The sequence below is a fragment of the Choloepus didactylus genome, chromosome 5 (assembly GCF_015220235.1).
Source record: "Choloepus didactylus isolate mChoDid1 chromosome 5, mChoDid1.pri, whole genome shotgun sequence".
Lineage (NCBI taxonomy): Eukaryota > Metazoa > Chordata > Mammalia > Pilosa > Megalonychidae > Choloepus > Choloepus didactylus.
The window spans coordinates 13,647,133-13,664,415 of NC_051311.1; the positions used below are offsets into that span (position 1 = coordinate 13,647,133).

Genomic DNA, 17,283 nt, shown 5'->3' on the forward strand with positions numbered 1-17,283 from the left:
GGCCCCCAAATCTGTGAGAAGGCACATTTCTATGGCTTCAAGCCATGCAGTTTGTGGGGATTTGTTAGGACAGCCCTGGGAAACTAAGAGAACAGTGGACTTCAGTTTTTTAAAAATTTGTCTTTGCATTTATTTTCCCCTTTGATCCAAAGAGCTCTTCTAGTTTCTTCCATTTCCAAGCTGCTCACACAGCCTTCCCTTTGTTTTCCAGGAGCTTCCCAATATGCTTCTAATAAATTCCTTTTCTGTTTAACTGCCAGAGTTGGTTCTTATTGTTGGCCAACAAAGATCACTGATACTCTATATATTGGATATATAAAAGTATACCATAACTTACTCTTATCCAAGACCCATTAAAGTATAAAATAAATAATCCAAGTCCCACAATTTTTTTGAGAAAAGGAAAAGGAAGAGAACCAAGGAGAGGTGGTTGTTTTTGTTTTTGTTTTTTAACTTTTTTTGTTTGTTTATTTTTATACAACTTGGATACAGAGAACAACTGTACATTTCTCAGTCTGACCTAAATTCAAAATTGTGTCTTAATGACCCTATGTGTACCTCTTATCATACCACATGACCAAACCTTTGTCTAGAAATATATGGCCATTATGCTAGGAAGGTTTGTGCAGATTAACTCAAGCCTCTATACTTCCTTAACTCCATGACTGGACAAAATATTTAATTTTCATAACAATTACTGTGAAGTAAAATTCTGAAGTGACTCAAATCAAAGAAAGATTATATTGCATTTAAAATTTTAAATGAAATCTATTGCTACAATAATGTTGGATGACAAACACCCCAAAACTCAGTAGTGGAAAATAATAAGCATTCATTTAGCTCATGAGCCTATGGGTCAGCTGGGCTGTTTTTCTGGTCATGGCTGGCCTTACACACACACTGGCAGTCAGCCCAGGTTGGCAAAGTGGCTCTGCTGATCTTGGCTGGGCTCTCCCGTACGTCTGGGAGATGAGCTGTCAGCTGGTCTCGGTTGACCCCAGTTGGGGCAGATGGAGTGATTTGTCTCATTCTCCAACATGGTAGCATGAGCATGTTATCATGATGAAGGTGGAGGACAAAAGAAGCAGAAATGTGTAAGTGCCTTTTCATGACTCCTCTTGCCTCAAGCCTGCTAATATTCCTCTGGCCAAAACAAGTTACGTGGTTGAACTCAGAACCCAGGGCCAGAGAAATATCTTCTACCTCTTGATGGGAAGAACTTCAAAGGCACATTGCAAGGGGCATGGATGCAGGATGAACTGGCACCATTAATTCAATCATCTACCACCAATAGAGTATAATATTCTGTGACATATAACCTTATATTATATAATTTTGGAAAGCAGTAGGCAGCCGTACTCTCTGTTTATAGAACAATATTACTACTTATAAAAAATAATTCCATTCCAAAAATATGAAATTAAGTATCTACTATGTGCTTGGCAGTATGAAAGGGCCTAAGGATTATCTTGAAAGGATATGATATAGAAAAAAGAAATAAAAGTCTCAATTCCTTGAATATTACATTGCTTCCAACTTTATCAGGCTTGCTGAAACACAGCTTATTTAAAATGGTCTGTTCTTTCAGAGACAGGCTCTAAAGTCATGATCAGTTTCAGTGTCTCACAAAAGGGGGTTTGATGGTTTGGCATTTATTGCATGAGGACAGAATGTTCCTCTGGGACCTGCTGCTGATCATAAAGCCCTGGGTGGTGGGCACTGCTGTTGGGCCTATCATGGACAGAGAGCAGACGTGGATGATACCCTTGGTGTTTCAACAAGCTCATCTGATTCCTCAGACGTGTCAGTTGTAGACAGCTCTTCAGCAGCAAACATGGCCCCAGAGACCTTCAGATGCGGCAGGCAGATAAAGGGCACAGACCACTCCAGAGTCTTCCCACACAACTAGCCAGGCCCTAAAGGACAACAGAGGCAAGGCTGAGGTCCATTGTGGAAATGGGGTTCAGTTGTATGTGTGTGTTCACGGGCACACACACACATACATCTAGGGAAGGGGTTAGGGGAAACAGCAAATGAAAAGGAGAAGGAAACATTTAAAGTATTTTTAAAAGCAAATGAAATTGGGACACTGCATTCACCACCATGTCCCAAGAAAACCCTCCTTCTGAGTTTCTGGATGAGTGACTGTAGTCTTAGGAAAGGGGAATTGTCTTAAATGCACGGCAGAGTGGACAATAGTGGCAAATGAGATCTTTCAAGAACTTTGAGGCCCCCTGAACACATTGTTTTATGATGATGATTCATTTGCAGGCCTTCGTAAAGAGCAACAAAAAAGCTTTTCCAAGTGGAGCATGCATGTTATGATTACCTAGTAAGTGTCAGGAGTATGCATTTTCACTGCCAAAAACCAATAACAACAACAACAAGAAGGAGTCAAATTCATAAAAAATAGCAGCTTACAATTTAGAAATTCCCAAAGACCTCAGCACTTTTACTTCTGACCATCACATACGTTACCCAAACTCTATGGGGACTTTTCTGAGTTATTTGTAGTTTTTGCTGCGTGAAGTAATGAAATGAGAGCTGGATGCAAAGTCAAAATTGAGGCTCTCAGCTCTGCTCTGACACACATTGGGAGCACTTTGGGTGCATCCAAACTCCTCTCTGGGACCCACTTCTCTGTCTATACAACCCCCTCAGGCAAATTTTCTTTGTTAATGTCCTAGCAGTTTTCACCAGAAGTCTTTAGAGCCAACCAAATGTAATTAAGCATATTTTTCCAACATAGAATGTTGCAACAGAAGAGCAAGTGGTAGAACCATTTTCCCCAAACCATTTAACAGCCTCCAGGGAGACATGGCTTCCCTTCAAAGTAAACTATATTTCAATTCATACAATGCTTTTATTACCCAGATTGGACAAAGTAATTGACTGCTTTGGAACCGACTCCTTCATTGTCTCCATAACAATCAGCTAATGAAACACTGCATATAAAATGACAACCTGGAAAGATTCAGGTAAGATTTCTTGTACCTGCTATAAAACCATCTTGCCTTTCCCAATCACTCTTTGACTACCCAAGAGAAGATCACTACATTTAAATCTATCCTATAACTTGGCATGTATACCAGCTTGCAAATATACAATGAGGTTCACCCTAATGAAGCAAAGTAGGGGTGATATTTTTAGACTGCTATATAGGTGCATTCCAGAGCGTAGTCCACAATGGGGTAGAGAATAAGCATAATTATAACTCAAGCACATTGCATTTCTTTAATATTGGATTTATAAATGAGGGAGTGGAGCACTTTTTCTTTTTCCTTGAATTTTCAGCTTTGCTTCCATTCATTTTCACTCCCATGATCATCAACTGAAAACCTTCACTTACTGGTGTAATTTACCACATGAGGAAGGCTGGTGAGACATTGACCCTACTGTTAGGACATATACAACATGGAGAAGTAAATAAGATACAAACACAAAAGTGCAACTATTTATCATCATGTGCCAAAGCAGTCTATTAAAAGAGTGAGATTCATCAGAATCTGCCTTCTCCGGGTTAGACCGACCAGGATGAGCCCCTGGAGGAGAAGCTGTTAGGGCTGAGGAATGAGTAGAATCTAAGAGGTGTCAGTAAAGCCCTAGAAGGGAAATGAAATGTGCGACGGTCATTTCCGATGTTCATTGGAGACAGCTGTATGTCATGGGACAAAGAGGCAGAGTGAGCAGAGACAGAGAACTGCATGGCCAAGGCCTGGCTCCCAAACCCTAAGTCCCTCTCTCTTTGATTTCCTAAAAATTTTCCTGGGTTATACCCAATGATGTAAAAGAAGTGGCCCCTTCACTCATTAAATTATGACTTGTAACTCATTCTTGCTTAGTTAGCTTAAGTTTTGGTAGCAAACGTTCAATCTCTGTTAGCAGTACATTCCATACCAAATCCAGAGAAAGTGAAAAAAAAACAACTCAATATCCTTTCACTGGGGAAAAGATGACAAAGTCCTTTAGTAAACTTGAAAAATCTCTAGGGAAATAAAATTTGCATCATATCAAAAAGAAAAAAAAATTAAAGGGAAAGCAAATCTTTAATGTTTTTATAATCTAAATTGCTAAAGTGTTTAATAAAAACAAATTATTCTAAAAGGAAACTTATTCAACTTGATACAGAACATATACAGAAAAAGCTGAAGTCAACATACTTAATGGTAAAAGACTGAAAATGTTCTCCCTAACATCAGAAACAAGGCAAGGAATGTTCACTCTTACCACTTTGATTCAACACCGTGCTGGACAGTCCTGCCATTCCGTAAGGCAAGAAAAGGAAATAAAGGCATACAAATAAGAAAGGAAAAAATAAAACTGTAACTAATTAGCAAAAGACATGAATGTCTACATAGAAAATCCCAAGAAATCTACAATAAAAACTCTTATAACTAAGAAATGAGCCAATTATATTAGGTTACTTTCTTGGGGTAGAGTAGGAACATGTTGGAAGTAAAGTAGTTACCTTAGGTTAGTTGTCTTTTTCTTACTCCCTTGTTATGGTCTCTTTGAAATGTTCTTTTATTGTATTTTTTTTAAATTTTTTTTTTTTAATTTTTTTAGTTTTCATACAGTTGGTTTAGGAGGGAAAAAAAAAACAAGGAAAAAAATATGCAGAGCCCCCTTGAGGAGCTGGTGGAGAATGCAGGGGTATTGGCCTGCCCCACCGCCGTGGTTGCTAACAGGCCCACAGACATAGGGGATTGGTGGTTTGGTGCATTGAGCCCTCTACCACAGGACTTTCCCTTGGGAAGACTGTTGCTGCAACGGAGAGGCTAGGCCTCCCTATAATTGTGCCTAAGAGCCTCCTCCTGAATGCTTCTTTGTTGCTCAGATGTGGCCCTCTCTCTCTCTAGCTAAGCCAACTTGAAAGGTGAAATCACTGCCCTCCCCCCTACGTGGGATCAGACACCCAGGGGAGTGAATCTCCCTGGCAACGTGGAATATGACTCCCGGGGAGGAATGTAGACCCAGCATCGTGGGATGGAGAACATCTTCTTGACCAAAAGGGGGATGTGAAAGGAAATGAAATAAGCTTCAGTGGCAGAGAGATTCCAAAAGGAGCCAAGAGGTCACTCTGGTGGGCACTCTTACGCACAATATAGACAACCCTTTTTAGGTTCTAATGAATTGAGGTAGCTGGTGGTAGATACCTGAAACTATCAAACTACAACCCAGAACCCATGAATCTTGAAGACAATTGTATAAAAATGTGGCTTATGAGGGGGGACAGTGGGATTGGAGGGGCCATGGGGATCACACTCCCCTTTGTCTAGTTTATAAATGGATGAGTGGAAAGGTGGGGGAAGGAAACAAACAAATAAACAAACAGACAAGGGCACCCAGTGTTCTTTTTTACTTTAGTTGCTCTTTTTCACTTTAATTATTATTCTGGTTATTTTTGTGTGTGTGGTAATGAGGGTGTCGGGGATTCATTTTGGTGATGAATGCACAACTATGTAATGGTACTGTCAACAATCAACTGTACGGTTTGTTTTGTAAAAAAAAAAAAAAAACGTTGTTAGATTCTGCCAAACAATTGCTAGTTAAATGAACTAATGCACATAAAAGTCCTAGGACAATGCTTGAAATATGGGAAAGTCTCAATAATTTTAAGAACTATTATTTTTAATATTATTATTCCTTTCAAAAAAGGCTTTGAATCTGTCTTTATTTTTTTCTTTCAATCCATGTTCTTTCTGGCTGATACAGCTAAAAAAAGAATCTATTTCAAGATGAAATTAAGATCAGACAATGAAATTGTTTTTTAATGATGCTTGGGAGAGCAGGGATTACTTTCCTTCTGGTTTATATTCGACCAAAAGTTTATTGGAAATGTCTCACATGCTGTAAAGTTCATAGCTCAATTACTGAGAGACCTATAGCTATGTAAAATCCACTCAACAGAATAGCTTCCCCTACTCCATTCAAAGTTACTGTACACAATATGTCAGTGTTGGGGGGAGATTGCAAAACAAAATTAAATTAAAGCAAGCCAAAAAAAAAGAAAGAAAGAAAGAAATGAGCCAAAAGATACAAGATAAACATACAAAAATCAACTGTATTTCTATATTCTAGCAGTGAACACATGGGCAATGGAATTAAAAATACAGTACCATTTACAATTGCTCAAAGAAATAGTTGAGAATAAATCTAGCAAAACATGTACAGGACTTGTATGCTAAAAATGACGCAATGTTGATGAAGATATCAAAGGAGATCTAATAAAATGGAGAGCCATGCCATGTTCGTAGAGTAGAAGACTCAACATAGAAAAGATGTCAATTCTTCCCAAACTGATACACAGGTTTAATGCAATTCCTATGAAAATCCAAGCAAGGTATTTTGTAGATATGGGCAAGATTATTCTAAAATTTATATGGTAAGGCAAAGGAACTAGAATAGCTAAAGCAATTTTTGATAAAGGATAAAGTAGGAGAAACCAGTCTACACAATCTGAAGACTTATTATATAGCTACAGTATTTAAGAGTGTGCACTATTGGTGGAGAGATGGACATAAAAACTGTGCTGGTTTGAATGTATTATGTCCCCCAGAAAAAGTCATATCCTTTGATGCAATCTTGTGGGGCAGACATTTTAGTGCTGATTGGATTGGAATCCTTTGGGTGTTTCTGTGGAAATGCACTCCACCCAAATGTAGTTGATAACTATGATGAGATAATTTCCACGGAGGCATGGTCCCACCCATTCAGGGTGGGCCTTGATCAGTGGAGCCATATAAATGAGCTGACAAGCAGAAGAAACTCAGTGCAGCTGCAGCTGTAAGTGATGTTTTGAAGAGGAGCTACCGCTAAAAGGGACATTTTGAAGAAAGCACAGAAGCTCCAGATGAAAGACATTTTGAAGACGGCCATTGAAAGCAGACTCTTGCTCCAAAGAAGATAAGAGAGGACAAATGCCCCAAGTGAAACTGAGAGTGACATTCTTGAGGAACTGCAGCCTAGAGAGGAACATCCTGGGAGAAAGCCATTTTGAAACCAGAATTTTGGAGCAGATGCTGGCCATGTGCCTTCCCAGCTAACAGAGGTTTTCCAGACACCATTGGTCATCCTCCAGTGAAGGTACCTGATTGCTGGTGTGTTACCTTGGATACTTTATGCTCTTAAGACTGTAATTGTGTAACCAAATAAACCCCTTTTATAAAAGCCAGTCCATTTCTGGTGTTTTGCATTCCGGCAGCATTAGCAAACTAGAACATAAACCAAGGGAACAAAATAGAGAATCCAGAAACAGAGCCACACAAATATGCCCAACTGATTTTTTACAGAGTTGCAAAAGCAATTCAGTGGGGGAAAGACAGTCTTTTCAACAAATAGTTCTGGTACAATTAGACATCCATAGACCCCACAAAAATGAACCTCAACCTAATTCTCAAACCTTATACAAAACTTAACTCCAAATGGACCATGAACTTAAATCTAAAATTTAAAACTATAAAACTTTTAGAAAAAAATCTTCAAGGGCTGCTCAAAGAGATCTTAGATTTGATATCAAAAACACAGTCCATAAAATGAAAAGTTGATTAATTGGACTTTATCAAAAAAATTTTCATTTGCTTGGTGAAAGACTGCTTAAGAAGACACAAAATTAAATTACAGGCTTATAGAAAGTTCTTGCAAATCACATATTCAATAAAGGACTTGTATCTACAATATATAAAGAATTCTCAAAACTCAAAAGTAAAAGGCATGCACAGATATTCCACTGAAGATATATCGATGGAAAATAGCTACAAATAAGATGCTCAACATCATTAGCCATTAGGAAAATCAAGTTAAAACCACAATGAGATACCACTACACATGCATCAGAATGGCTAACAAAATATTGTGACACTGCAAAATGCTGATAACCAGATTACTTCATACATTACTGATGGGAATCTCAATAAAGAGATAGACATTTTAAAAAGGAACCAAACAAAAATACAGGAGTTGAAAACCACAATAACTGAAATGAAAAATTCCCTAGAGGGTTTCAACAGCAGATTGGAGCTGGCAAAACTCAAAGACAAGACAATTGGAATAATTCAAACTGAGAAGTAGAAAGAAAAAAGAAATCTAAAAAGCAAACAGAGGAGAGATCGGGCAAGATGGCGGCATAGAGAGGAGTGGAAGCTAAGTAGTTCCCCTGGAACAACTACAAAAAAACAGAAACAACTAGTAAATAATCCAGAATAACTGCGGGGGGATGCGGTCGCTGTTGACTCTTCTGGGGGGGGGGGGTGGTGGCCGGTTGCTAAATCCTATGCTCTCGGGATTGCTCGGAGGGTACCGGCGGCGGGGGCTCTTTCCCGGAGGCGAGGGCGAGGCGGGGGACTGGGCCCGGTCCCCGGCAGTGGCGTGCAAGGTGTGGAGGGCGGCGAGAAGAAACAGGCGGGACACGTTTCTTTGAGGGTGAGGAAGCCAAGAGAGTTTATTAGGGGAGAGTACAAGCTTATATCGGGCGGTTTAGAGGGCGGGGTAGCTGTAGGGGTTAAAGGCTTGGATTGGTTCTGAGAGGGGGCGGAGGTTGTTTGAAAAGGGGCGGGAGCTGCTCCGGTAACGAAGAGGGTGGAGGGTGCGGGTAAGGCACGGGGGGGGTTTTCTCCGGCAAGCCCTCCCCAACGGTTGTACTTTGGGGTGAGGAAATGGGGCCTGCATTCGGCTCCACTTTCTCAGGCCCGGGGGGCCGTGGAGGGCGCTACCACCCGTGCCCCACTACCTTTCCTAGGGGCTGATCAGTTCCCCTGGCCCAGGCCCGCCAAGTCGGAACTCGATAACAGTGTCCCGCAGGGGGACAAACGAGACCATCCATTCATCATACACCAACCTGAATTGGGAGGAATGCCCGAGAACACAGCATAAAATCTGTAAGTAAAACCTGCGGAACCAGGTTGGGAGACCCCCTCCCCCATAGCCCGAGCTGCGGAGCCGCGTGGTACCACAGAGAAGCTCTCTCCCAGCAAGTGAATACAGCTCAGCTGAGCTCCAACTGGGGTTTTAAGTAGCGAGTGTGAACTGCTCACTACAGGTACGCAGCCCCAAAAAACAGACAGAGGCTTTGGGTGATGACTGACCTTGGAGACCCGGAGGGTCGCCTTGGACTGGGTCTGAAGGGGACTATCTGTTTCTTTTTTGGCTCAGTGGAGAAAGCCCCAGTCATTTTCAGTTTCCAGGGCTGTGACTCTGGGAAGGGTGGAAACACCACAAGCAGAGAGCGAGACCATTGAAATGCTAATGACCTCCACCTGAGGGGTCTGTCTTCTCTAGGAGGAAAGGGGTGGGGCCCTTTCCATTCAGAACCAGACCCCAGAGCCTGGGGGAACACGGCCATACCTCCTCACACCACACCAGTCAAGAATTATAGGCGTCACCTGCTGGGCAGAAAAGCACAGTGACCCGAGGCATCAAAGGGTGGAGCAATTTTCCAGGACACACCCGCAGGGAAACCAGATACTGAATATTTCTTCCTTCTGGGACCTGAGCCTGTTCTGGTCTGGGAAAACCTGATTTGGATAACCAAGGAAACCATGCCTAGACAACAGAAAATTACAACCTACACTAAGAAAAACAAAGTTATGGCCCAGTCAAAGGAACAAACGTACACTTCAACTGAGATACAGGAATTTAAACGACTAATGCTAAATCAATTCAAAAAGTTTAGAGAAGATATTGCAAAAGAGATAGAGGCTGTAAAGGAAGCACTGGACATGTATACGGCAGAAATCAAAAGTTCAAAAAACCTACTAGTAGAATCTATGGAAATGAAAGGCACAACACAAGAGATGAAAGACGCAATGGAAACATACAACAGCAGATCTCAAGAGGCAGAAGAAAACACTCAGGAACTGGAGAACAAAACACCTGAAAGCCTACACACAAAGGAGCAGATGGAGAAAAGAATGAAAAAATATGAGCAACGTCTCCGGGAACTCAAGGATGAAACAAAGTACAATAATGTACGTATCATTGGTGTCCCAGAAGGAGAAGAGAAGGGAAAGGGGGCAGAAGCAATAATAGAGGAAATAATTAATGAAAATTTCCCATCTCTTATGAAAGACATAAAATTACAGATCCAAGAAGTGCAGCGTACTCCAAACAGAAGAGATCTGAATAGGCCTACGCCAAGACACTTAATAATCAGATTATCAAATGTCAAAGACAAAGAGAGAATCCTGAAAGCAGCAAGAGAAAAGCAATCCATTGCATACAAAGGAAGCTTAATAAGACTATGTGCAGATCTCTCAGCAGAAACCATGGAGGCAAGAAGGAAGTAGTGTGATATATTTAAGATACTGAAAGAGAAAAACCACCAACCAAGAATCCTGTATCCAGCAAAGCTGTCCTTCAAATATGAGGGAGAGCTCAAAATATTTTCTGACAAACAGACAATGAGAGACTTTGTGAACAAGACACCTGCCCTACAGGAAATACTAAAGGGAGCACTACAGGGTGATAGAAGACAGGAGTGTGTGGTTTGGAACACAATTTTGGGAGATGGTAGCACAACAATGTAAGTACACTGAACAAAGGTAACTATGAATACGGTTGAGAGAGGAAGATGAGGAGCATGTGAGACACCACAAGAAAGGAGGAAAGATAACGACTGGGACTGTGCAACTTGGTGAAATCTAGAGTATTCAACAATTGTGATAAAATGTACAAATATGTTCTTTTACGAGGGAGAACAAGCAAATGTCAACCTTGCAAGGTGTTAAAAATGGGGAGGCATTGGGGGAGGGATGCAATCAGCATAAACTAGAGACTGTAACTAATAGAATCATTGTATTATGCTTCCTTTAATGTAACAAAGGTGATATACCAAGGTGAATGCAGATAAGAGGGGGGATAGGGGAGGCATGTTAGACACTTGACATTGGTGGTATTGTCTGATTCTTTATTCTACTTTGATTTAAGGTTATTTTTCCTTTTGCTGCTTCCTAGCTGTCATTTTTTTGTTTCCTCTTTCTTTTGCCTCTCTACCTTCTTTGACTCTCCCTCCTAACTTGTGGAAGAAATGTAGATGCTCTTGCTTAGTATGAGCAGAATGTTCAATTAGGATGAACTTAAATGTTTGGAAATGAACAGGGGTGTTGGCAGCAAGATGTGAGAATAACTAACAGTGCCGAATGGTGTGTGAATGAGGTGGAAAGGAGAAGCTCAGAGTCATATATGTCACCAGAAGGAAAGTTGGAGGTCAAAAGATGGAAATGTATAAAACTGAATCCTATGGTGGGCAATGTCCATGATCAACTATACAAATACTAGAAATCACTTCATGAACCAGAACAAATGTATGACAATACAATTAGAAGTTAATAATAGAGGGGCATATAGGGAAGAACTATATACCTATTACAAACTATATACTACAGTTACTAGTATTTCAACATTTTTTTCATAAACAGTAACAAACGTACTATATCAATACTAGGAGTTAACAATTGACGGGGGTTGGTTAGGGATAGGGGAGGTTTAGAGTTTCCTTTTCTTTTTTTCTTTTTTCATCTTTCACTTTATTTCTTGTCTGGAGTAATGAAAAGTTTCTAAAAATTGAACAAAAATTAAGTGTGATGGATGCACAGCTGTATGAGGGTACCCGGGGGCAAGTGATTGTACACTTTGGATCTTTGGATAATTGTATGGTATCTGAACAATCTCAATAAAAATGAAAAAAAAAAAAAAAAAAAAGCAAACAGAGCCTAAGATGCCTGCATAACACCACCTAATGTTCCAATATGGGCATTATGGGAGTCCAAGAAGGAGAAGAATGAGAGAAAAGAGCTGAAGGAATATTCAAACATATAGTAAACTTTCTGAATTTAACAAAAGACATGAATGTGTGCATCCAAGAAACCCAGTAAAGATCAAACAGGATAAACTCAAAGAAAACTATGTCCAGACCCATTGTATTCAACCTGTCAAATGCCAAAGAAGAGTGCTCTATACTCTGCAAGAGAAAAGCGATGTTTTATGTACAGGGAGATCCATTAAGATTAAGTGGCAATGTTTCATTAGAATCATGGTGGCAAGACAGCAGTGGGATGAAACATTTAAAGTACTGAAGGGAAACAATTGCCAAACAAGGATTTTATAGCTGGCAAGACTATCTCTCAAAAATGAGGGAGAGATTAAGACATTCCCAGATAAACAAAAGTTGAGGGAGCTCATGACCACTAGACCCGCCCTACGAGCAATGATAAAAGGAGTTCATTAGATGGAAAGAGAAGGACACCAGACAGTGGATCAAAGCTGCATAAAGAAATAAAAACCTCCAATAAAGGTAACCATATAGGTACTTATATGTGCCAGTACTATTGCATTGTGTTTTTTGGTATATAACTCCACTTTTTGTTTCTTTCAGATTCTAAAATGCAAAGGCATAAAAACTAATAATAATTCTATTATTGTGGACATGCAATGTACAAAGATACAAATTTGTAACAAGTACAACAAAAAACTGGGGGTCAGAGGAGTATAGAACAGTGAATAGTATGCTATTGAAGTTAAATTGGTATCAAATCAAAGGTGATTGCTGTAGATTTAGGATGTTAAATTTTAGCCCCATGTAAGCACAAAGAAAATAAATGAAAAATATATCCAGAAAGAAAAAAGAGACTCAAAATGGAACAATCCAAAAACTCAATAAGTATGAAAGTAGGCGTTAATGGAAGAATTGAGGGACAGAAAAAGCATAAGACTTACAAAGACCAAATAGCAAAATGGCAGAAGAAAAGTCCTGCATTACTAGTAGTTAACTTTAAATATAAATGGATTAAGCTCCCCAGTCAAAGGAAGATTGGCAGAATAGATAAAAAAAATAGCATGACCCAATTATATGCTTTTTACAGAGACTCACCTTAAATTCAAAGATGTAAGCAGGTTGAAAGTGAAAGGATGAAAACATATATACCATGTAAATAGTAACCAAATGATAACTGGGGTAGTTATGCTAATATCAGATAAAACAAATTTTAAGTCAAAAATGTTTTTAAAAAAATAAAGACAAAGAGCATCATTATATACTAACGAAAGGAACAATTCCACAAGAAGACATAACAATTATAAATATATATGTCCCTAACAGCAGAGCCATAAAATATATGAAGCAAATACTGACAGATTTGAAGGGAGAAATAGATGGTTCTAGTTTAATAGTAGGAGGCATTAATACTGCACTTTCAATAATGGATAGAACATCTAGACAGAAGATCAATAAGAAAATAGAAGACCTGAATGATACTCTAAACCAACCAGACCTAAAAGACATATATAGAACACTTTGCCCAATAGCAACAGAATATACATTCTTCTCTAGTGCACATGGACCATTCTCCATAGACTATATATTAGGTCACAAAACAGGTCTCAATAAATTCACAAATATTGAAATCATGCAATGCATCTTTTCTAACCACAATGGAATAAGATGAGAAATCAATAACAGAGAAAGAAGTGGAAATTTCACAAATATGTGGAAATTAAACAAAGTACTCTTAAACAACCAATGGGTCAAAGAAGAAATCACAAGAGAAATTAGGAATTATCTTGAGGTGAATGAAAATGACAAGACAACATATCAAAACTTATGGGCTGCAGCAAAGGTGATGCTGAGAGATCTAAATGCTCACATTAAAAAAAAAAACGAAACATCTCAAATCAGATACCTAATCTCACAACTGGAGGATTTTTTATTTCAGTTTTACTGAGATATATTCACATATCATATAATTATCCATGGTTTACAATCAACTGTTCACAGTACCATCATACAGTTGTGACGTCATCACCCCAATCTATTTTTTAACATTTTCTTTACACCAGAAAGAATAAAAATAAGAATAAAAAACAAAAGTAGAAAAGAACTCCCAAATCATCCCCCCCATCCCTCCCCAATCTTCATTTAGTCCCTGTTCCCATTTTTCTACTCATCCATTCATACACTGGGTAAAGGGAGTGTGATCCACAAGGTTTTCACCATTACACTGTCACCCCTTGTAAGTTATACAGTTGTATTCTAGAGTCAAGGACACTGTTTTGGAGTTTGATAGCTTCAGGTATTTCCTTCTAGCTATCCCAATTCACTAAAACCTAGAAAGGGATAGCTATATAGTGCATAAGAATGCCCATCAGTGACTTTTTGACTCCATTTGAAATCTCTCAGCCATTGAAACTTTATTTTGTTTCATTACACTTACAACTGGATGATTTTGAAAAGAAGTGTATATTAAACCCAAAGCAAGCAGGAGTAAGGAAATAGAGAATAATGATTAAAAAAAAGAGAGAGAATCAAGGAAACCAAAACTTGGTTCTTTGAAAAGATCAATAAAGTTGACAAACCCTTAGGTACACTGACAAAGAAAAACAGAAAGAGGGTGTGAATATCTAAAATCAGAAATGAAAAGGGGGACATTACAACCAACCTTGCTGAAATAAAAAGGACTATACAAGGATACTGTGAACAACTATATGCCAACAAATTAGATAACCTAGATGAAATGAAAAAATTCTTAGAAACACACAAACTACCTACACTGACTCAAGAAGAAATAGAAGATATCAACAGACCACTAACAAGTAAAGCATTTCAATCAGTGATCAAAAATCTCAAAATCAAAGAAAATTCCAGGACCACATGGCTTCACTGGTGAACTTTACCAAACATTCCAAGAAGAATTAACACCTGTCCCGTTCAAACCCTTTCAAAAAGTTGAAGAAGAGAGAATACTCCCTAACTTTCTCTATGTGGCCAGCATCACCCTAATACTAAAGCAAAATAATTAATGATGTAACAAAAGAAAATTACAGTCCAATATCCCTTACGAAAATAGATGCAAAAATCCTCAATAAAATACTAGCAAAGCAAATCCAACAGCACATTAAAAGAATTATAGACCATAATCAAGTGGGATTTATCCCAGGTAGGCAAGTGTGGTTCAACATACAAATATCAATTAACATAACATAACACGCTTACAGAATGAAGGGAAAGAAACCACATGATTACTTCAACTGACACATAAAAGGCATTTGAGAAAATTCAGTAGGAAATTTCCTCAATCTGATATAGGGCATATATGAAAAACAGCTAACATCATAGCAGTGATGAGAAAGACTGAATGCTTTCCCTCTAAGATCAGGAATAAGACAAGGATGCCCACTGTCACCACTATTGTTCAACATAGTGCTGGAAATTCTAGCCAGAGCAGTTAAGCAAGAAAAACAAATAAAAAACATCCAAACTTAAAGGAAGAAGTAAAACTTTCTGTTTGATCCTATATACAGAAAACCATGAAAACCATGAAAATCCACATCAAAGCTACTAGAACTAATAAACAAATTCAGAAAAGTGGCAGGGTACAAGGTCAACATGCAAAAATCAATAGTGTTTCATAGGCTGCTCAAGCAAATACCATGAAATGGGTCAGGTTAAACAATGGGAATTTATATGCTCACAGTTTTGAGGTTAAAAGAAAGTCCCAATCAAGGTTTCATCAAGGTGATGCTTTTTTCCTTAAGGCTTCAGTCCTGGGGCTGGCTGCCTGCAATCCTTGGTTCTTAGCTAGTCACAGAGCAAGGCACTTGGCTGTGTTTTTGGGTCTCTCTCTTCTTTTCTGGGTTCCATCGAATTTGAGCTTCTGACTGCTCCCTGTGTCTTTCTTTCTATGTCTGAATTTCATTACACTTACAAAGGACTCATGTAATAGGATTAAGACCCATCCTAACTGAAGTAATCTCGTCAAAATGTCCTACTTAACAATGGGATCGCACCCCAGGAATGGAATAAATTTAAGAACATGTTTTGCTAGAGCACATACAGCTTCAAACCACCACATTCCACCCTCTGGACCACAAAAAGACATGTTCTTTCTATATGCAAAATACATTCATTCCATCACAATATCACAAAAGCCTTAAAGTCATTTCAGAAAGAATGCTTGGTACAAAGTCTCACCAAAATTGGTTATGGATATGGTCTGTCCTGTGGCACAATTTCTCTCCATCCGTGGACCTGTGAAACATAGAGAACAAGTTATTTGCTTCCAACATATGACGGAAGGGTAGGCCTAAGACAGACATTCCCATTACCATAGGGAGAAGATGGAAGGAAAACAGGGGTCCCAGGTCCCAAACAATTTCAAAAATCAGCACAGCACACTCCAAAAAATTTCAAGGTCTGAGAGTCACCTATGGAATGATGTTTTGTCCTCCAGCTCTGAAGAGAGAGCAGCCCCACCCCTTCCAAGTGCTTGTGCAGTGGCCATGCTCTCCCCAAACAATGGGGTGAAGGCTCCATCCTCCCCAAGCATCAGGATGGTGGCCAGACTCAGCAAATGCTGGGGCACAGGCTCCACCCTCTCTGCCTACTGGGGTGACAGCACTCTTCCTGAACAGTGGGGTGGGGGGCACACCCTCTCCAAGTGCCATGAGAGACTCACGCTTTCCACACACATGGGCGGGCCCACTCTCTTGGCCTGAGATGTTTTCAGTCCAGACCTCAATTTCCATGGTTCTGCCCTTGAAGTGATTTTTCCTTCAATTTGTTCCTTCTCTGTCCTTTTAATCCAGGTGAGCAGTGGTTCCTTTCATACAAATTACATAAAACACCTGTTGGTTTTGCATGTATTTCACAGGGGTCTAAACCATCAGACAAAAGAATTTTCCACAGATCCTTCCTGGATAACTGCATTTCCAATCCGGACTTCCACAGAGATGGCTAACTGGTTTCATGTTTAGTTCAACCCTCACATGGAGCACTATATTCTGGGGACTCACTTTCCAGAAGCTCAGAATTTTCCAAACCATCAATTTCTGGTTTCTTTGTGCCCAGGAGTTCAGTTCTCAGCTCTGTGTTTCTTGCTGTATTTTACTGTAAGCTGCAAGGAGAAGCCAGGCTACATCCTTCACTTGTAGTCTGGAGGTCTCCTCAGCTAAGCATATCAGCTCATCACTTTCAAATTCTGTCTTCCATCTGACACCAGGACACAATTGTGCCAAATTCTCTGCCACTTTAAAACAGAAATAGTCTTTCCACATCCCTCATTTCTGTCAAAGGCCTCATTGGAAGAAACTTTATCATTCATATTTTCACCAACAGTCTCTTCAAAACAAGTTAGGCCTTTTTTTTAAGCACCTCACAATTATTCAAGTCTCTACTCATTACCCAATTCCAAAGCTGTTTCCACATTTTTGGTGTTTGCAATAGCAACACCCCACTCTCCTGGAACAAAATCTGTTTTAGTTTCCTAGGCTGCTCAAGCAAATACCATGAAATGG

The 17,283-nt window shown here is 39.4% G+C and overlaps 1 long non-coding RNA gene across 1 annotated transcript in view; it reads right to left on the reverse strand.

Annotated features, from left to right (window-relative positions):
• The window catches only part of LOC119534913, a 51,824-nt gene extending 35,771 nt beyond the window's left edge, over positions 1-16,053 (reverse strand). The window contains exon 1 of the long non-coding RNA XR_005217130.1: positions 15,962-16,053. This is a non-coding gene — a long non-coding RNA (uncharacterized LOC119534913). The remainder of the gene's footprint in view (positions 1-15,961) is intronic.
• Positions 16,054-17,283: the final 1,230 nt, after the last annotated feature.